At 37.2% G+C, this 4,732-nt stretch overlaps 1 non-coding gene across 1 annotated transcript; it reads left to right on the top strand.

Annotated features, from left to right (window-relative positions):
* Positions 1-4,298: 4,298 nt before the first annotated feature.
* On the top strand, positions 4,299-4,405 carry LOC124897525. Its single transcript, XR_007054237.1, has one exon. It is a non-coding gene; the product is annotated as a small nucleolar RNA R71 (small nucleolar RNA).
* The last annotated feature ends 327 nt before the right edge of the window (positions 4,406-4,732 follow it).

Genomic DNA, 4,732 nt, shown 5'->3' with positions numbered 1-4,732 from the left:
TACCCTCAAATATGCTTAGTGTTCCAACTCCACAAGAAGATGACATGCTTTACCATACACCAAGTGATATGGAAATGTCCTAATGGGCGTCTTGTAAGTTGTTCGATAAGCCCAAAGTGCATCGTCTAGCTTTCTTGCCCAATCTTTTCTCTACCCATCCACTAGTTTGGGGATGATATATATTGGGAACCTTGTGCCTGACACCATATTTAGCAAAAAAAATTTTGAACCAGATGTTAATGAAGTGCGTACCTCCATCACTAATGATTGCTCTTGGTGTACCAAATCTAGAAAATATGTTCCTCTTCACAAATTTTAGCACAACTCTTGCATCATTTGTCAGACTCACCATAGCTTCCACCCATTTAGAGACATAGTCAACCGCTACTAAAATGTACAGATTACCTTTTGAAGGTTGGAATAGACCTATGAAATTGATTCCCCAAAAATCAAAGACTTCGACTTCTAAAATATTATTGAGGGGCATCTCATGATGCCTAGATATGGTACCCAACCTTTGACATTGATCAAAATTCTTTACTAAAGCCACTACATCTCTAAACAAAGTAGGCCAAAAATAAACTGATTACAACACTTTTCTTGTAGTTCTCTCACCCCCATGATGTCCACCATATGAAGATGGGTGCCAATCCTATAACACATTTGAAAATTTAGCCTCTAGGATACACCTATGAATAACTCCATCTCGACCATGCTTGTAAAAGGTACGGTTCATCCCAAATGTAGGCACGAAAATCATGAAGTAATTTCTTCCTTTGTTGTGTGGTGGCCTCGGGAGGGAACAACTCACAAGCTATCAAGTTTACAATATCAGCGTACCATGGAAACTTAACTGCATCTAACGATAACAACTTTTCATCAGGAAACTCTTCCTTAATACTGAGTAAGTCAACCACAATATGGTCTCGATTTTCCAGCCGTGACAAGTGATCAGCAACTTAATTTTGAGCTCCCTTTCTATCTCACACTTCGAGATTGAATTCTTGTAGTAATAGAATCCACCTAATCAGTCTTGGCTTTTTATGCGTTTTGTTCATAAGATACTTAATGAAAGCATTGTCAATATGAATAAATACCTTAGTACCAACTAAGTAAGATCTAAACTTGTCGAATGCATACACCACTGCTAACATTTCTTTCTCTGTAATTGTGTAGTTAACTTGAGCATCATTTAATACTTTGCTAGTATAGTTGATAGAGTGAAATACTTTATCTCTTCTATTACCCAAAAATACTCCCACAGTAATGTCATTAGCATCACACATCATCTCAAAAGGTAACTCTGAATCTGGTGCAATCAGAATAGGTGCTTCAGTAAACTTCTTCTTAAGATTTTTAAAAGCTTTATGGAAATCTATACAAAACTTGAACTTGACTTCTTTCTCTAACAATTTGCATATGGGGCTTGGAATATTTGAGAAATCTTGAATGAATCATCTATAGAACCCTACATGTCCCAGAAAGCTCTGCACTCATTTGACTATCACTAGATGAGGCAACTTTTCAATCACTTCAACCTTCGCCTTGTCCACTTCAAGTCCTTTGCATGACACTTTTTGGCCTGGTACAATTCCTTTCTTAACCATAAAGTGGCACTTCTCCCAATTCAACAACAAGTTTGTTTCTTCACATCGCGCTAGGACTCTATCAAGATTTTGCAGGCACTTTTCAAAAGAATTACCATACACAGATAAATCATCCATGAATACCTCCACAAATTATTCCACCATGTTTGAGAATATCGCTATCATATATTTCTGGAATATAGCAGGTACATTCCATAGACCGAAAGGCATACATCTGAATGCATATGTACCATATGGATAAGTGAAAGTGGTCTTTTCTTGGTCTTTCGATGCTATGCTTATCTGATTTTATTCAAAATACCCATCCAAAAAATAATAATACTCTTGCCCCACCAATCTATCCAACATTTTGTCAATGAAGGGAATTGGATAGTGATCTTTACAAGTTTCTTCGTTCAATATTCGATAATCAATACGGATCCTCTAATTGGTCACTGTACGTGTGGGAATCAACCCATTATCATCATTGGTCACTACAGTCATTCCTCCTTTCTTTGGTACACAGTGCTCCAGACTAACCCATTTACTATTTGAAATTAGATAGACAATACCACTATCTAGCCACTTGATCACTTCTTTTCTGACCACCTCCTTCATCACTGGATTCAACCTTTATTGTTACTGCACTTTAGGTCTGTAACCCTCTTCCATGTAAATATTGTGCATGTAAAATACTGGATTGATTCCTATAATATCGGACATCTGCCAACCAATCGCCTTCCTTTTCCTCTTTAGAACTGCTATAGCTTTCTTTACCTGTACATCTAATAATCCTGCACACAAAATAACCGGCAAAGTATCTTGATCACCAAGAAAAACATATTATGAATAAGGATAAAGAACCTTAAGCTCCAAGTTAATAGCTTCTTCAACTAAAGTCCTGGGTAAGGGGCCAAGTTTCCTATTCAAAGACTCAAACGACACTTTCTTCGTCTCAACCACTGCCAAATTCATAACATAGACCAATTCCAATGCTTCCACATTGCCATACAGATCATGACCCATCAAAGCTATCTCTAATGGATTATCAGACAACAACAACTGCCAATTCGAAGCAAGATCAATAACCGATATAGAATAAAACTCCTCATATATGGATGGTAGTTTCAATGCCTTGTACACATTAAAAACTTCCACTCTATCGTGTGCTCGCATTGTCATTTTTATAGTTGCATCAATAAGTAACTATCCTATTGCTAAGAAGTATCGTCCCAAAATAAATGGAATGACTGAATTAGTATCAAAATCAAGACCATAAAATCCATCAGGAAAATAAAAGATCCAACTTGCACCAACACATTCTTAATAATGCCATCTGGCCTAGCAAGGGACCTATCTGCCAATTGCAATATAATAGTCGTGGTTTGGGACTACCCAGACCCATCTTTTGGTACCATAATATGGGCATGAGATTTATGCTATCACCCAAGTCACTAATCCACGTGCACAAATAGTTTATCCAAAGGTAATATGCAAGGTGAAATTGCCTGGATCCTTCAACTTCGTGGATAGTTTATATTGAGTTTTAGACGTACACTCTTGAGTAAGGTAGACTATATCATATTAGGTCAACCTATTCTTATTGGCAATAATATCCTTCAAGTTTTTCACATATTTTGGCACACACTACAAAATGTGAACAAGAGGGAAGTTTACTTAAACCTGCTTCAAAAGATTTAGAAACTTCTTATAACTAGCTTCTTCTTAATGCTTCCTTGCCCTTTGAGGAAAGTGTAAGGTGATAGTGTTCTTCTCCAAAAGAATTTCATCACTTGCCTCTTTTTCAGTGACCTCCAACTCTGCCTTATCTTTCAAACTATCATCTGTAACTACAGAATTATCCTGCTCCTGAATTGTCTTTTTATTTTGTATCCCACTTCTTGTTGTAACCGCATTCACCTTTGAATTACCCTCAGTATTGCTAAGAAATTCTCCTTGTGGCCTTGTATTCTGTGTTCATGTAATTTGACCCAACTGCAACTCTAAATTCTTGTAAGCAATTGTTGACTCTTTAACTCACCTACAAACTGTGCCTGTTGAGTCTTTATGCCTGCCACAAACTATGCTTGTTGAGCCATGAACTGCTAAATCAACTCCTCTAAATTGCTATTCTGAGCAGTCGCCTAATTATTCTGAGCCTGCTACGAATTTGATTGCACTGGTCCTTTATACTGATTTGCTTTTTGTGCCTGATTTACACCCCATCAGAAATTAGGATGGTTCCTCCAGTTTGGATTATACCTATTGCCAAAATTCTGTTGACCCTGACAATTAGCATTCCCTGCGTAGTTGAATTAATATGGATTAACAGAACATGCATCTTATTTATGCTCACCACTTTCACAAACTTCACACCACGAATATACCTATTAAACTATATTTGTTGTGGCTATTAGTTGTGTTGCACCCAACTTTAAATTGTTCAGATGAGTAGTCATATGATTTTGCATTGCTACAATCTATGCCTGTATTGTAGTAAATTGATCAACCTCCAATACGCCGATAACCTTCTTTTGAGTGCTCCTTGAGTCTGCATGCCAATCACGATTCCCTTGTGTGATTCGATTCAGCAATGTATACAATTCTTCATAAGTTTTGTCCAACGCTTGGCCTCCTCCTGTTGAATCCAAGAGAATATTCTTATTAGACTCAAGACCTTCTATAAATGTGTGAACCAAGAGATCATTATATTGGTGATGACAAGGACAATTTCTAAACTTGCCTTTAAATCTCTCCCAAGCTTGTTAGAGATTTTCTCCATCTTTTTATCTAAAATTTAAGATGTCACTCCTCAATCCTGCAGTTTTCTGGGATGGAAAGAATCAAATAAGGAACATCCAAGCACAATCTTACCATGAAGTGATGAAGTGTGGTGGTTCATCATGTAACCACCTCTTTGCTTCCCCAATTAGAGAAAAAGTGAAGAGTGTCAATCTGACGTAATCAGAATTCATATCTTCAAGAATATATGTATCACTTATTTCCAGGAAGTTCTGTATGTGCTGCTGCGGATCCTCGTGTGAAAGTCCATGAAAGTGCCTAGCAGAATTCAATAATTGCACCATATTTTGTTTTAATTCCCACCGACCTCCTGGTTTAGGCTTCCTAATGTTGTTAGTTACATG

The sequence above is a fragment of the Capsicum annuum genome, chromosome 3 (assembly GCF_002878395.1).
Source record: "Capsicum annuum cultivar UCD-10X-F1 chromosome 3, UCD10Xv1.1, whole genome shotgun sequence".
Taxonomy (NCBI): Eukaryota; Viridiplantae; Streptophyta; class Magnoliopsida; order Solanales; family Solanaceae; genus Capsicum; species Capsicum annuum.
This window is presented reverse-complemented; position numbering and strand designations above follow the sequence as displayed.